At 40.4% G+C, this 17,877-nt stretch overlaps 1 pseudogene; it reads left to right on the top strand.

The window, feature by feature from the left end:
• The first annotated feature begins 484 nt into the window (after positions 1-484).
• LOC102537960 (alpha-N-acetylgalactosaminide alpha-2,6-sialyltransferase 6 pseudogene) lies at positions 485-1,284 on the top strand (annotated as a pseudogene).
• The last annotated feature ends 16,593 nt before the right edge of the window (positions 1,285-17,877 follow it).

Below are 17,877 nucleotides of genomic sequence, written 5' to 3'. Positions count from 1 at the left end.
ACTGACCCCTGACCAAGAGCAGAGCCGAGGGAGTCATAGAAAAATATATAACTGGAGCTCTAATGTAGAATTGGCTAAACTGAAGTAGGGAGGAAGGTAATGAGGACTCCGTCATCTGGAGCTGTGAAAACTGGCAAACTTTGTTACAGGATATGAAAGCTTAAAACAATAGCATTTGGCGTGCCTCCCAGGCCTGGGCCCCAACAGCGAGCAGCGGCGCTAGGACCCGGCGGGCTGGGGCTGCCGCGGGGCCTGTGCGGCCGGAGCAGCGCGGATCCAGGCTCTGGGCTCTGTGTGCCTTGTGATGAGGCTCGGGGCCCGGGGGGACCAGGTGTTCTCCAAGGGGAGGTGAGCAAACTGAGGCTCAGAGACGTCACGCGGCTTGCCCTAGCTCCCTCAGCTGGAGTGACCCCCACATCCCTGCCCCCTGGGTCACCTGCAGGACGCTGGTCCCTGCCCCTCAGCAGACGCCAGAGAGGGATGAGTGGCCACCAACTCCAACAGCGCTAGTGAGGTCCTTCATTACGGCTCCTGTCTGGCCGCATCCGTCAGCCTCAAGATGTGGAGCTGTGCTGGTGGCGACGTCCCAGTTCTCGGCAGCAAGGCGCGGCTCTCCCGGTGCCACCAGGGTGTGACTGTCACCAGCTCCAGCCACCTGCTGCTCACCAAGCTGCTCCCGAGATCCGGCGGGCCGAGTTCGCAGTCCGTGTGAACGAGGCGCGCACCCCCGGCTCCCCAGCCGCCGTGCGCGGCAAGCCCTCCTGCCGCGCGGCGGCCCGTTCCCGTTCCAGTGCCTTCCATGCGCCGCGGGGGCCCCTGGAGTCCGTCAGCCGGACCCCCGAAACTCTGTTCATCATCTGGGGTCCCCCAAACCCGGCAGCCTGGCACGCATTCATCCGATGGGCAGGCCCGGGGTCCCCAACATGGAGGCCGTGTCTCCGGACCGCATGCGCCAACTGGACGACCCCTTCCGGGGCGAGGCCGCCAAGGGCCGGGGGAAGGCCCACTCGGGGAGGCGCGCAGGCTGGTTCTCCACGGTGACTGCGGTGGAGCTGTGTGACCACGGGCACGTCTACGGTCCCCCCACCGCTGCAGCCAGCAGCCCCACCTGCAGGACACGCCCTACTGCTGCTGTGAGCCCACGGGGCCAGACGAGTGTGTCAGCTCCACCCAGAATGATCACAGCCGCAAAGGTAATCATTATCGATTCATCACGGAGAAAGGGCCTTCTCGTCCCGGGCCCAGATGTACGGAATCACCTTCTCCCACCTCTCCTGGACCTAGGCTGCCCTGCCTCCTTGGTTCCCACGGGGACACGGGAGAAGTGGGTCTCTGCCCAGCCGTTCGACCAAGGGCCACCTCCTGGCCAATCAAGGCTGGTCGGAGTGTTTTCTGGCCAATCAGGGCCCTGAAGAGGCTGTATTCTCCAGCCATTCAGGGTCTGGCGGGTATTTCTTGGACAAATCCGGGACTTGGGCTCGGATGTGGTTAATCAAGCGTCAAGGGTATTTCTTGTCCAGTCAGCATAGTCACAGTATTTCTGAGTAATCTGAGGCTGGGGACTGTGTCTCCTCGGTTCCGTCCACTCTACATCAGGCTCTTTATTGCTGGGCCTCAGTGAGGTAGGTTTACGGTGGGTTTACCCCCTGCTCTTCTAGAGCCTGGAAGTGAAGATTGGAGGGCTTCCTGGAGGAGGTTGTGGAGGGATCAGGTGGAGGAGGAGGCGGCCAGCAGTGAGCCATTGCACACTGGGGTGGGCAGTGGGGGCCAGCGACTACCCCAGATTTGGTTTTGTAATGATTTGTAGAGGAATTAAATACAACTCCTCTCCAGAAAATACATACATATATACATACATACATACATACATACTCAAAAAACAAAGCAATAGCTGTTGTAGATCTAGGCTCAGATCGTGTATTTAGTCTGAACCATTAAAAAATTTAGTAGGAAATTTTCAAGATATTAGTGTTTTGGCTGCCTCTTAGAGCCTTTTTTTTTTCTTTTTTGACAGTGTATATTAACTATTTACTATGCACCAGACATTATACTAATTGTTTACTTGTATTAGCTCATTTTGTTGCTGAGTCCAAACTCTTTCTCGCCGCAGGACAGGCCAATAAATCGGAGGAGACGAGGTGTTGGGGCAAGGAATGGCGACTTTATTCCAAAAGCCAGCAGACTGAAAGGATGGTAGATTAATGTCTTGGAGAACCATCCTGCTCTAGGCAGATAACAGGCTCCTTTTGTACAAAAAAATAAGAGAGGGGGAGGGAAAATAAGGGAGTGGGTGTGGTTGATCTTTGTAATTTTCTTGCTGCCGGCATTCTTTGTTCTTGTAGCCATCCCCTTGGGCTAGGTCATGGTGTCCCTGTAAACCCCCAACAAAACAAAGGTTATTCTTTACTACAATTTCACATTCAAAGTACCGACTGCACAGGTACAATCATGATCTCCATTTTACTGATGAGGAAAGTCTTCTATAAGAACCTATAGAAAACAGAATAATCTAGACCGAAAAAGGAACATTCACTCTTCTCAGAGTGAGCCTTTTGGTGTGTTCCAAGCAATTAAAGTTGACTGGAAGTTGTCTTTGCACAGGTAGGAAAAAAAACTTGAATTCTCCAGCCCCATGCTAACATCAGTTGTAGTCAAAATCATGGGGAAGAAATATTACCAGGTGATAAAACTAGGGGCCTGAGACCCCCAGTTTTATCGCAAATCACCTCTCGGGCATCCACTGCATGGAAAGAGGGCCACCCCCTCTCACTGCAGATACAGCTGAGTGACTCTCAAAGCCCCACTCCATCAGCCTGTTGTTCTGAATTGCTCCCTAGAAGAGAACCAGGCAAGAGGCCATTAAACAAACACCTATTTCCGAGAAACAAATGTCTCAGGGCGTGTCATAAACTCAGAAACTGTGATCTAGCAACATCCCTGGTTTTGTTTACTATCCCTTGAAGTTCAATAAAAGTAGTTTATTTAAAGTCTGCTTAAAATTCAATTAAAGTATTAAGGAAATAGTTGGAGGGCAAAACCTTCAACCAATTAACGAGGAATTAAGGATGTTGATGGCTCTGCTCCCAGGGGAATTCTCAGGCCACACGGAGAGAAAAAGTGTGAAGCCCCAAAGGTAAATACCAGCCAAATTCCTTTCCAAGCCTTGATGATGGTTTGATGGCTAGGAAGATACCCCCAGGGGGATGAGAAGCACCAGATAGGCTGACTGAGAACTTATTCGGCTTCCAGATCAAGGCGCCTGTGTAATTCTGGCCCCGCAGTAAACATATGTGTTACAGACCATTGTGATTAATATATATTTTTATTTGTTACCCTCCATTGTACATTTATTTTGTTGTGAGAAGTTAACACTTCCAAGTTAAATTTGGTCTGATCATCACACTCTAGGAAGCCACCTTTGGACAAAGCCAAGAATCTGACTCACTACCCGGAGCAAGAGCCATTAAACTACAGTGTGGCCCAAACCTGTCCCTTCCCCAGTTGCATCTGTAAGATTGTACTGAAACTCAGCCACACCCATTTGTGTATGAGTTGTCTGAACGGCTGCTTTTTCACTGCATTCCAACTGCTAGCAAGGTTGCCACAGAAGACAGTAGGTCTCACAAAGCATAAAGTATTTGAGATCTGAAGCTTTTTTGTTTTTAATTTTAATTTTTTTTTGAGGGGGAGGTAATTCGGTTTTTTATTTACTTATTTTCTTGCTGGAATTACTGGGAATTGAACCCAAGACCTAGTGCATGCTAGGCATGCACTCTACCACAGAGCTATACCCTCCCCTCTAAGATCTGGAACTTAGAAAGATAATAATTTGTCTACCCCTAACCTAGAGATTCCTAGTTTGGGCCCCGTATGCAGCAGGGTGATGGTTTCAGGGGTAGCACAACCACACACACTTTCCATGATTCCCTAGAAGGGCTCACAGGACCCAGAAACAGTTAGACTCAGGCTGACGTTTATTTCAGCTGAAGGACGCAAAGCAGGATCAGCAACGGGGAAAGCAGCCCTTGGTGGAGTCTGCAGGGAACAGGTTTCTAAAGGCCTCCTTCATGGAAGTCCCACAGGATGTGCTGTTCCTCCAATAATGATCTGGAGGACATGCAAAGTGTTTCTGCCCAAGGACACCTACCTAAATCTCAGTCTCCAGGTCTCTCACTAAGGGCCGGTTTCGTAGGTACATTCACCTACGTGGCGGGCCATGATTTCCGCGAATCCAGACCCCCAGTCTGGTGTCCACCGGAAATCACAGTGTCTGCACAAACTGTCTTGACAAGTTGGTATAGCATGATTGGGTGCCTCAGGTGTACAAAAGCCCTTATTAATTAGTAACAGAGGGAACAGGCCAAGGGTCATGTTCCCAGGAATTGGCCAAGGGTCAGTGACAGAGCAGGGTCTCCCGAAGATATGTTTGTGTTGGACAACCAGGCCTGGAGTCTTTCCCACTCAGGGGATGCAGGTGTGGACGGGAGATGGGACAGGTGCATCTTTTTTCTCCTAAACAAAACCTAGACTTCTTTCGAAGACTCAGGTCCGCTGGAAACTATTTGCAGGACAGACTGACCCTCTGTCTCAGAGTTGGGCCCCAACAGCTTACCCCACTCATCTGGTCATAGTGGTTGTTTCAAGGACTGTCATAGGATCAGATTTACAGCAAGAAGAGATAGGACATTTCTGGGTGAGAGAGTTTCCTACTCTCCTATGGAAACTATTTTCTAAAACATGCTCTTTTCCCCCTGTTTTATTTAGGATATAACTGTGTGGCCTGGATGTTTTCTGATCACTGTTGCTACCATTAATACAACTTGCATGCTGTCCAAGCTCTAAAGCAGGTGACAGCAAAACTGTGAGAGATGCAGAGAAAGACAGCTGGAACCTTGAAGACACAGAACCCTAAATCAAACAGCTCCTCTGATGCTGTGTGCTTCTGGGTTTTCTATTAGGTGGGCCAAAACAAAGAAAAAATTCTATTTCTGTTTAAGCCAATCTGAGTTGGGATCTCTGTCACTGACAGTAAACATCCCTGACCAATAAAGTGTCATCATTCCTAGTTTATAAGGGAGAAGACCAAAGCATAGATAAGTTAAATAATTTGACTTTAGTCACAACTACAATGAATGGCAGGACCAGGGTTCAAGAGCATTTCTCTTTGTGCCCGAAACTGATACACTTTTCTCCTAATTCATGCAGCCACTAGAGTTGCTTGTGGAACTCATCCTCCATCTCTCACCAGAATCAGCAATGTGTTTGAGACCCACCATGCAATCAGATGCCATGTGGGAATTATCTGTAGCATCATCGGTTTTATAGCTGTTCTATCCTACAAACTGGGAATATCTGAGCCTTAATGTGAAAACAGAGTGGAGACCAACCTGACCAGTCCTTTGGCTTTGTGTGCTCCTTCTCCTTAGCCACTTTATATGTTACCTTCCATTTTTCCTGAACCATATATGGAGTCAAATAAATTACCTCTCTTATTCCAGGGTTCCTGAAGAACTCCAGATTTTAGGTTCAAATGTTAGATCCAAATAAAAACAGTTAGTTGAGTATAGCTTCTAATAAGAACCATTCCAAATGATTTTACTAGGCTTATCTATAATTAAATTTATTAACTATTCATGCTTATGTATAATCTCAATTATATTCACACAGAAAAAGAAAAAAACTACTACGTATGTCCCCAGAAAGAAAAAGGTGAAGTGTAACTGTGGGGGAAAAATCTTTTCAAATATTCTCATACTGTGAGCCTATTATAAGTGCAAAAAGATTAAAGATATAGTATAAAGGTGTGTATTTAAATTGCTACAAATAACTGTTTAACTGGAGCTGCCTGAGGTACATCAGTAGCCCCTAAATGATCAAAAGCTATTGCTCCAGGCAAGGTCCAAAACCACCTGCTTATATAAAGAACTTTAGATGACAGGACTGATATTATGCATGTATATTGATACTTCTTGAAACAACGATTAAAAAAAAAAACTATCTATCCAAAACTAACAGAAGGCAAACAGATTGGGAGTTAAGTTTGCAATTCTGCTACCAATTCATCCTTTGCCTTGTGTAGAAATGTGATGATTTCTTAGGATGTTTCACAAATCTCTTACCCTGTCCTTGTCACCTACTGGAAAAATAAAATTCAGGGAATATTGAAACTTAAATAAGTGCTCTGTTTCACTCTGTTCGTACTACAACCCCAAGCAAAATTGTGACATAGGATAGGTTAATTTTATTCCCCAGTCCACTGTTAAGTCCTACCTTTGAATGAAAAGGTGTGGTAAGCTAGTTACACTATTATTTTGCATTTTTTATACAACTATAGGAAGAAAAATGTATTACAGCAGACTTATTAATCCACATATGTATAGGTAGATAGTATATAGCTTTTGTTTCAATGATATATTAGTGTATATTTTGTGTTTTATATACATTATATGCAATTAGATATTGCATGTGTGATTTAATATAAATATTATATATTTTATATATCTGTATATATAATTGAAACAAAAGTAATACAAAACAATATTTACCTGTACTTTATGTATTGCACTGAGACTTTTTATTCTGCCCTTTTTCATCTTTGTAAAAAGCAGCTCATAACTTGACTTATTAAATTGATTTCAAAACCTGCTAATGGGTTATGACTCACAAATTAAAAAGCAGTAATTTATAGTAAGGAATAAATACCCATCAATGTCTCAAATTCCTACTTCTGTAATTTATATGTCAGCAGAGGTGAGAACCAGTTGTAAAGACACTTAATAATAGAATATCAGACATCAGTGAGGGCACAAGAATACTTACTTGGAAGTTTTCAACGAATTTGGCAAATTCTTCCACGAAGACAGTTTCTCCTTCTTGCAAAACTCACGGTAGCCTTACAGTCAAGTGTGGCCAGGATGTAGTGGACCACTTTCAATCCTGGTCATAAGCCCTCAGGCACGATCCCCATCCTCCACCCCTCCATGTGAGGCAGATAGCAGAGTGGTCTTAAAAGCCACGAGTTGAAAATGACAAAACCACACGATGGAAGGAGGCTAAGTACCTTCATCCCTGCTCAAAAAAGATCCACTCGTCAATAATGAACACCAGTTTTGGACTTTATATGAAGGAGAAAGAAACTTCTATTGTGCGAAGCCCTGAAAATTTGGGGTTTTGTCTGTTATAGCAGCTAGCATTCCTTTTACTAATACACAAGCTGGCATTTCAGAAAGTACTAAAAATAACCTTCTAACAGGGTAAAATAAAAGCTCTTCAATTTCAAGGGGAGAGACACACTTTGAAGCATTCCCAACATAAGGAGGAAGAAGCACTCATCTCCTGATCAGAAATAAAGCAGACTGTACTCAGGTTCCTTCCTGTGTCAGTGCTCCTGAGTCTGCTGGTCAGTTTTTTCTTTCATGGTCTTTTCACTTCCGCAACCTTGCATCCTCCTATAAGCTCCTCAAAAACCCATCTCCTTAATCCCATGGCTTTCTTCCATATTCCAAATCCAAACTCCTTTGAATGCTTCAGCAACGATAAACACATTCTGACATAAATGAGATGACAAAAGCTAGTGAAGTGGGGAGCAGTGAGACCAGGGGGTCCATTTCCAGCATTAGCTGGAAGCGTGCCCAAATTCAGTGTGTGCTTGTCTAATAGCCCTCTCTCCCCGCTCCCTGCTCCTTTCCAGACCTCATCCCGGGACTCTAGGCAGCCTATTGTATTTTCTTACTTCCTTAGTGAAGAGAGAAGGTTTCCCGCACTTCCTCCATCATTAAAGTGGAGTTCTGTTTTGTTGTTATTGATTTTTTTGTCTTTAGCAAGTTGTAGGGGTTATGAATCCATTTTCCCAATGCCTAACATTTCTTGGAGTGGCCGATCACTGAAAGCTAAAGTCAGCAGGGCAGAGAGACCAAATGTGTAGTAGAAGGGAAAATATTCACTTCATCACTCTAATTCAACCTGCTATGCAGAACCTGGGAAATTACCAAAGCCCCAGATAACAGAATGATTGCTCAAATACTCCCCCAAAAATCCAAGTTAAGTTAGTCATGAGAAAACGCATCCCATAGCTTCGCTGTCCATGGGGATAATTTGTTAGTGAAGAAGAGCGGTGGAACTTTCTTCTCGAGGGTCTCTGTGCAAAGGTATAATTCTGTGGACAGAGTCTGATCCAAATCTTGGCTCCAAACAACATCAGTTGTATACATAACATTGATATCTGACTGAAGGTTTTGGAAACTCAATTCTCTCATAGTTGAAGGCAGGCATTTCCTGGTTAGAATGTTAAAATGACTAGAGTGTGTGCATATTTTTTCCAGCATATAGTAGGTGCTCAATAAATAAATCATATTATTGTTGAAAATATGAAATCATTTTCATACTGCAAATTCCTAGGACTTAAAAGCACAGCAAGTGTGAATTGGGCATATAATATCATAATATTGCATTACATAGGAGTTTTTATTGGCAGAACTAAGTACATTGCATGAGGCAGAGGGCAATTCATATCTAATCCACTTAGTTTAACAGGAAAATTTGCAAAACCTTGAACCTTCAAGGAGTGCAAAGCTATGGTTAATTTAATTTCTACTTAATTCCAGATTAATAGGAAAAATTATTTTGTTTGAACACTTTTCAGAATTTTCCTAAAATATATTAGTTCAATTTTCCATTGAAGAACAGAAGGGACATAGACTATTTCTCTAATGACTGAGGGCTTTTCATGACTCAGGCTCACCAGGGCAAAAATGAAAATAACACAAATTTACAAAATCTGGAACCCTGCTCCTATAGATGCAGGCATTATAGACTTCAGAGAAAATAAATGTTTGACTGAATCTGTACTAATCAAGAACTATGTCCCAGAAACTGGTTTATTTTGAAAAAAAAAAAAAAAAAACAAAAAAAAAACCCCCAAAACTTTCATGTGAGTTTGTGGTGTTCTGATTTCTTTCCTTTTTTGTCTTTGAATTATTTCAAATATTCATAAGATGCCCATGTATCCACCATCTGGATTAAAAATGTTAATATTTTTCCATATTTGATTTAAACTTTTTTTAGGAAATAAAATATCACAGGGTGAGTTGAAGCAGCTTCTCTCTCCTTAGATGTAATTAATAATTGGAAGCTCATGTCTCTCCCTCTAAACTATGTCTTTGTATTTCGCCACCTGTATAGGTAACCATGAATCATATTTTATCTGTTTGTTTCTTATGATTTTTGATTCATTTAGACAGATATAATTTACCTTTAAATTTAACTCTTTCTCTTTTCTATGATTTTCTCTTTTCTTTGCTTATTTTCCCCCCTTCCTGCCTTTCATTAGATTAATCAAATTTCTTTATTCTCTTCTTTTCCCTCTATTGATTTGGAAAATATATTTAGTGTTTCTATTCTTAAGTGGTTGCCCTGAAAATTTAACAGGCATAACTGATTTGAAGTTAGCCAGCATCACTACCAAGGTCCTGTCTTCTCTATCTGTTTTTCTTTTTATGGGAGTACATTTTGAGTGCTTATTTCATTGAGATTCAGTACACGGTAAATTTTCTTCGTTTTTGTCTGGTATATCTTTATGTTACTTCTTGCCTAAATGACAAATTTGTAAGGTTAGAATTTACATACTAACAACTAACAGTTGTTTTCTCTCCGTATTTTAAATATACTATTCCTTTGTGTTCTGTCCATTTTAGTTTAAAGGAGAGAAATTTGCATTTTATCTAAAATTTTTGTTCGTAAGTATCGACTGAAATAAAATCACCCAACGTCAGAGTTGTGGGTTAAGTTCTATTTGGGGCAAACAAGGACAATAGCCCAGGAGACAGCATCCCAGAAAGCTCTGAGAAACTGTTCTAAAGAGGCAAGGGGGAGAAATCATATTATATGTGATTCCAGTGAAGGGGGATACACGCAGTCAAGCACACACTTAGGTAGAGGTTTGCTGCCAGTCACGAGGAGCAGATGTCACCGTTAATGATTTTAGTGCTTTTCTAGATATGAGGAGATGCAAGAATTGAGGTCATAAAATCTTCTCCTGAAAATGTCTATTTGAAGGGCTGTTGAGCCAGTTTTCCCAGAGCACAGAGCGCCTTGTTCCTGATATCCGCCCTGAACTCCTTTCAGGGAGGATTGGAGGTCAGTGGCTGCAGCAGCTCATGATTTAATCCAAGCAGAGGTAGGTGGCAAGTGCCAACATGATCCAGTCCTTGTAGAGGCAGATGGCAAGTGCCAATTTCAGTTAGCATAAGTCATCTTTTCTTTCTGTCGATGCTTACAATTTCCTGTTGTCTTCGGTGGTTTTCAAATTTCCAGTGATGCATGCGGTAGTCTTTAAACACATTACTTTGGATTTGATGTGCTTCTTTATCCTGGGACTCTTGACTTTCAACAGTTCATGAAAATTCTCAGATATTATCTCTGAGTTTTGACTTTTCTCCATCTTCCATGCTCATCTTCTAGAAAACCTAATAGACAGATGTTGGAATTTATTATTTTATCCACTGTGGCTTAATCTCTTCTTGCATTTTTACCTTTATAGCACTTTTTTGCTACGATCCCAAAGACTTATTTAAATCTGTCTTTTATATCACCCATAGATCCTTTGAAATAATCTAGTAATCTATTTAACTTGCATATCACATTTCCAGATTTTTTTCCTTTTCAGATCTGCTAGTTTTCTGTCTATCGTGTTTTATTTCATTATAGTTTCTGCATAGGGGTTATGTGTTCTTTATATGTTTTATCATTTAAAACACATAATTTATGCTTATCTTTCCTATTTTTCTATTGTTTCAAGTCCTTAGCCTTGAGAAAATACAACTCCTGTTTAATATGTTCATTTTGTCTTTCTCCTATGGAACGTTTCCTAATATATGTGATAATTTTGTGTGTGTGAGATAATCTGCAATAAATTTTGTTTTCTTTCATTTTGGCTGCTGTTGTTATTGTTGTGGGGTGGGAATTTACTGCTTGCTCTGATTGGTCAAAGTGTCCCCTACCGAGACGAGATGTTCCGCGTTTACTTTCACCAAAGGTCCAGGAGCATCTCAGTTAGAAAGGCAGTTTTTATGTTAATTTCTCAACTTGGATTTTGAGAAAGCTTTGCATTGTTCATGCTTTTGGTTCTCTCACTTTCTTTCTTTTGTTTTTTTCCTTGTGGGAGATTTTTTTCCAATCAGAATTCCAAGCAGAAACAAGCTTGAGAGAGGTAGATTTGTCTCGTCCTGTTTTGCAGAGCATTTTCAAATTTGTTGAGTTTGGTTCCATCTCTGGACCTTGCATGAGCCCTGGGCCATATCACCTACTCCTGCAAGGTCTTCAGTGGTCCAGCCTCTAGCCTTGAGGTTTTGTGTTGTTATTTTTTTCCCCCTTGGTAAACAGGAATTTCCCTTCTCTGATTTTAAATTTACAGGGAAACTAATGTTTTGTTTGTATTTTATACACCATTGCTATGTGTTTGTAATTGAAAGTGGCTTTATATGAATTTAGGCTACCATGATGCTAAAAAAAAAGTTTGACTTCTTTTTCCAGTTATTAAAGAATCATTAAAATTTTGGCTAATCAATAAAAGTTTCTGGAAAATTACACACAACTTGGAATTTTATTCTGATAAGTAAATAGAGATGGAACTAGATCTACTAACTGAAATATTGAAATCTATGAGTTAACTAACCATATAGGAAAAAAACGATAAATTGGACTTAACATTTTAAATTACCCTTTATCCAAAGACACTGTTAGCAACATAGCAAACCATAAGCTGGGAGATACTCAATGCATATTTCTGATGAGCAACTTGTATTCAGAATATATAAAGACCCCTTACAAATAATTAACTTATAAAATCACAATGGAAGTGGGCAAAAGACGAGAACAGATACTTCACGAAAGGGTATATAGGAATGGTTATTAAGAACATGGAAAGAACTCAACACCATTATTCCTCAGAAAAATGAAAATCAAATCCACACTTAGATACCACTTCATACCTACAAGATAGGCTAAAATGTTTTTAAACGGACATCCAGTACCACCAAATGTTAGTGACGATATAGAGTAATAGAAACTCTCCAGACCTTTGGGTGAGGGTGTAAGTGTTATAACCACTTTGGAAATAGTTTGGTGGTTTCTTATAAATTGTCTTATCTACAATATGACCCAACCATTCCACTCTGAACTATTTACCCAAGAGATATGGAAGCATATCCGCCCAAAGATCGGCACAAGAATGTTCCTGACAGCTGTATTTCTAATATTAAAAATATGCAAACAACCCAAGTGTCCACTGGATAAACCAGTTGGGTTATTTTATACAATGGAATGCGAATACTTACACTAACATGCATGAATCAAAAATATGTTGAATGAAAGAAAACAAACGCGAAAGAGTTTATATAAATCATATGAAGTTCAAAAACAGGCAGAACTAATTTGCAATGATAGAAAACACAACAGAGGTTGCCTCTGTATGTGGGTTTGGGGTCGGGGCTGGAAGGGAGCATGAGGGAACTTACTGGAGTAATGGAAATACTCGGTACTAAACTGGGTTCATTACTACCAAGTATGTCAGTGTAACCTATATGTTGTTTAAATTTAACAATAACGTTAAAAGGGGAAAGAGGAGTGGGGAAAATTATCAGGGTGACAAATTCCAAGAGTTATATTCACAGAGTGAACAAGTTGGATCTGATGGGTAAACTCCAGTATCCAGGATTCACTGTCCAATGGTATAGGCATTCCTATCTTTCTAAATCTACTTATTCCAGCCTATGAACCTGAATATTTTCCTTCTGTCTCTCACAATTTTGACCTACAGCATTCTTGATCTTGGCTTAACAACACTGCAGCCCTCTTGACATTGACATCTGACAAGTTCTGTCCCTGTCATTTCATGCTTTGATCACTATGGGAAAAGATCTGATGAAGGCTGCAGCTGTGAGCTCTAGTTCTGGTTTGACAACCAATGGATGTGTGATTGGTCTTTGTCTTGGTTTTTCTTATTTGTGAAAGATACACAGGAAAATTGTCTCTAAATTCCATTTCTAATCTTCCCAAAGTTAGGGGTGTCATGCTTGGTGGGCAATTCAAACAATCAATAGATTCATTTCCCCTAGAGATATTTATGTGCCTCTAGTGAATGAGTGGCAGTGTCCAACTTCTGCATGCAGTTTTGGAATGGCAAGGCAAGTTCTTTACTTTAAAATCCCTCTTTTAATTACCCCTCCCAAAAACAGACATTAAATATCTTTTCATTGATTTTGGTGGTTGATTGAACCTAAAAATGCTGTTTTTTCAAAGAAAGTTTCAATGTGATTGTCTACCCTGCTAAATTAAATTTGCTCCATAAAAACTGACCTTTTTTCTCACCTCCACATCAATTCCAAAAAGTCATTCTGTTGATTCTATTCACAAAAGATACATTTGAGTCCATCATCACAGCTGCACCCTCCAGATCCAAGGCATCAGGGCCTAGTGGGTCTCCTGCCATCATTTCCCAACTGACCTCCCTTCTCCCACCTTTGGCTGCATAGATAACATTCTGCATAGAGCAGGAAACATGAACTTGTAAATATGTCATCTTGCCATGTGAAATATCTCCCGACTTCCCGTTGTCCTTAGAAAAGAAATGGAAGGTCTGCATGAACTGGCCACTAACCATCCAGCCAGCCTCCTCTGGCCTCACTGACTAATCCTTTTTCAATTCCAAGGACGAAACACCTCCAACTCTGACCTTTTGCGGAGGGGATGGGACTCACAGCTCTGGCCAAGGAAATCATCTTCAAAAATCCTCCCCTTCATTCTTCAATGACCCAGTCCTTTTCATACCATCCATGATAGATACATAAGATTCATCAAGGATTTGAGACCACCTGCATGGAAGGTGTCTCAAAACTCCCTTTGATACAACACATACTACTTTAGAGTCTAAACTAAAGCTTTCACTTCATTGTCTTATATTACTACTAAACCTCTTTATTCATCAAGTTTTTCACTTGAAAATGAAAGTAATAGTTTCTGCCCTTTGGAATTATCACAGCGTTTAAATGTGTGTGTATTTGTGTGTGTGTGTACATCAGACAGTGCCTAGCACAAAGTAAGCGCTCACTGATGAATATGTGATCTGGGAATATAGTGACATCTCACCCCCGTTTACATTTTTCAGTTACTCTCGGAGCTAAACTCAGTCCTTCTCTCCTCAGTCACGTCCAAGCGAAGCCGATCACTCAGCGTACCCAACGGAAAGGAAAGAAGATAGGCTAATAAGAGATAATAAATAAATTTTCAAAGCAGACGGTTTAGATGACTTTAATTTTCTTTTTTTTTCATTTTTCTATTTTTTAAAAAATAAGTTTCAAAAATTACTCCTAAAATTGGTATATGCATTCTCTCTTCTCTTTGGTCTGCTAATTAGCTTCAGGTTGTTGGCTTTGTTTTGCTTTGGTTTTTCTTTTATCGGAGTATTAAAGAAACCCTGAAACATTGTTGCCTTTTGAGAAAAACTAGCTCTCTCTCTTACCTCTACATCTATGCACCGACTGCCATCCCTCCAAAAAAAAAAAAAAATCAACAATTATTTTGCCCAGTTCTCAAAGCAATTGTGAATTCACACAAATTTATCCCATGATCACTCCTAGTATAACACTGAAAATGTATCCAGTGCTGAATTAATGCCTTCAGTCAATATTTATTGTTTATTTATCAATAAACTACTTGGTCCTCAAGGGACCAGTACTCACACCTTTGTTGTCTCAGACTCGCGCTGTTCCTGGTACCACAAAGCACACAATGTCGGTCTGCTGAATGGGTACTCAATAAAGTCTAGATTGAAAACTGCAATCAGAGCTATAAAAAATAAATCCAATAAACCTGCCTCTTTTTTTCTACTTGCTTTTGGCATATTTCATGACTTAATACTTAGCATTTTGTAGAATATTTCAATTTTTTTATTTCATATATATTCAGAATTTAAATGCACTCTTAAGAAACATTGATACACTTTATTTTTGTTGTGTCTAAAATCATTTTTAAATGTCAGAAGGAAAAGTAATGAATACAATCTTATAAGCATGAATAATTCCTATTCTCAGAACTTCCTTATATGAAAAACAGATGCGAGTACTCAGATCACAATTAATTATAAACGTGCCTACCACTCTATTACCTTTTTGTGTTTAAAGTCTTATACTTAAATAACATTGTGTGATAATTTAATCACTTCTTATATAAAAAAGAAACAGCAATATTCCAGGGTAACATTATTGCTAATAAGACACTATTCATCTTAGAGATAAATCTGAGTTAAAAAAGGTAGATATTTTCTAGGTATTAATTTTGTAAAAATTAGTAAATGTAATTTTTTTTCTAGTTTATTAAATGTCTGAGCCTAACACATGGGTGTTCCTATCTTCACAAGGAGTTCATTTTCACAGCCCTGGAAAGCAGTATTACATTAACTATCATCTTCATCTTGATGATTCCCTGACTCTCAAACCGGACGTCTATTCAGAGCTCTTCTATTTTGTAGCTCTACTTTGTTATTTAATCTTCTTGAATTATAATTAAGTAATTGCCTTGTCTCCCTCTTCCTTACCCACCACCCCCATTGTAAATCACTTAAAGGCAAGACTTTGTGTCTTCTAATTTTTATACTATCCTTCAGCAGGTCTTAAATTCTACTCTAAAACTGGTAGATTATCAGTAACTTTTCTTGAACTGAAACTTAACACAAGCCAAGAATGTTTCTCCTAACCTGCAAAGCTACATATTTTTATCAGCTCATTCATGAAAATGATCATGTGTTCAGATAAAGGGAAAACATTTTGTTAAATCTAGTATCCATTTGATAAGTCAGGGAATAATGGATAGTACCGGCTACCATCTACAATTTTTCATCCATCAAGTGTGTCCCGTTTCTTGCAAGAGTTATCTGTACATACCCCACACCTTTGAGGTGGGATTATGTGAGACAAAAGCAAATACCTATTGTCAATACCTCAAACTCCAAACACCTCCTATGGTGTGTGACTGACATGACATACACCTTTAACAAGAGCTGTCTTGCAGAGACTACAGGAAAAAGACAGGCAGGCAGACTTCAGACAGTGGCTTACAGTGACTGGCATTCTTCTTTTGACAGTTTCATTTGACTCACATGCAAGTCAACTTATCTTCCTACTCCACATGGATTTCTAATTTACAAGGGACTGGCATCTTAGGAAAAGAGGGGAAAGGAAAGGAAACATCAGCAGGGCTTAGGAGAGCAGGGCAGTAGAGTTTAGCACTTGAGTTTTTTTCTGGAAACAAGAGCTAACATCTGCATTTTTACTTTAGATCCGTACAGAAAAAATATGGAGTGTTTTTGGTGCCCATGTAAGATTGACTTCTGTTGTTTTCGTCCAAGATTCATTTTCCACTTTCTTTTTTTTTTCATTTTTTTTCATTGAAATATACTCGGTTTACAATCCACTTTCTTTTAATAACAGCACATTTGTTTTCCTTTGGGTAAACCACCCTCCCCCATCCCAGTCCACGACAGTTCAACCAACACACACACCCTGTCCCTGGAAGAGAGTATTCCATTCTCCCCCAGGGAGGAGGCATTCATCTACAGGTAAGAGGAAGCCAACTAAAAGTGACAAATCCTAATTAAGTAACCAATTCCAAGTTATTTCAGCAGCTCCATAACTTCACGTTGTGGGGAAGACATCCTTAAGATTCTCTATGCTTTTCCCTCATAGTCACATGACTGCATCTACAAGCAAGACGTAGGGGAAGGGTGCATGCAAGGGTGGAAAGAGGAAGTCACTCTTCTCACTCACCTTTGATCAAGGAGAGAAACCTCACCCCAGAAATTCCCCGAAGACTTCCATTTACTTCTCAGTAGTTACAACTCGGTTGCATGGCTATCCTGAGTTACAATAAAAAATAGAAAATCAAGAATCTGGCTTATTCTGCTTCTGTAATGGGAGGAAGGTGAAGAAGTTGCAAAAAATTAAAAGAAACCTCAATGAAATAGAGGAGACCAGAAGGGGGCGCTCTCACATCCTGCAAGGATAGCCGAGCCCAATAGGAAGTAGAAAGATCCTTTCCTGGCAAGGACTCAGCCAGTGAAAAGCCATGGACTTTTTATTTACTACAGCCCTCCCCACTTCCTCTTCCCTTCTACGTATAAAAGCAGTCTCATTCCCTGCCTTGGGGGGACTTGCTTGTGGTTCATTGTGGTTGCAGACCCTGAATTACAATTCTCTGCTGATTCCGAATAAACCCATCTTTGCTGGAGAAATATCCAGCAGTGTGTTTGTTTCAGGTCAGCAAAGTTAAGGGAAATAGAGGTTGCTGAAAATCACTTTGAGGGAACCATTTAAAGTTACCTGCCATATATTCCTTTGGCCACAGTGATTATGTCAATTATGGACGTGTAAGCCAACCCAACCAATGGCGTTCTAATACAAGTTATCTTAACTGACCTGTACTTGACCAGTTTTCTCCTTTAACTAATACTCTTCATGCCCTCAGTTAAGCAGAGTTACTGGTAACCACACATATTGAATGTGATCTGTCTAGTTTAACAAGTTTATTATCAAAAGTCATCAATGTTTCTTCTCAAATTTCTTGTGATTATAAAATGCTATTAAATATTAAATACACTAGTGAAATATGAGTAAAGAGAAAAGAAAGTGTTACTTTCTTGAAAAGTTGAATGTTTTGGAATGACTAGATTAAAAAAAATCTATAGAGTTACGGATGACTGGATAAAGATGTGGTATATTTATACAATGGAATACTATTCAGCCATAAAAACCGACAACATAACGCCATTTGCAGCAACATGGATGCTCCTGGAGAATGTCAGTCTAAGTGAAGTAAGCCAGAAAGAGA

This window comes from Vicugna pacos, chromosome 20 (assembly GCF_048564905.1).
Source record: "Vicugna pacos chromosome 20, VicPac4, whole genome shotgun sequence".
Taxonomy (NCBI): Eukaryota; Metazoa; Chordata; class Mammalia; order Artiodactyla; family Camelidae; genus Vicugna; species Vicugna pacos.
The sequence above is the reverse complement of the archived record's forward strand: the minus strand, read 5'-3'. Positions and strand labels throughout refer to the sequence as shown.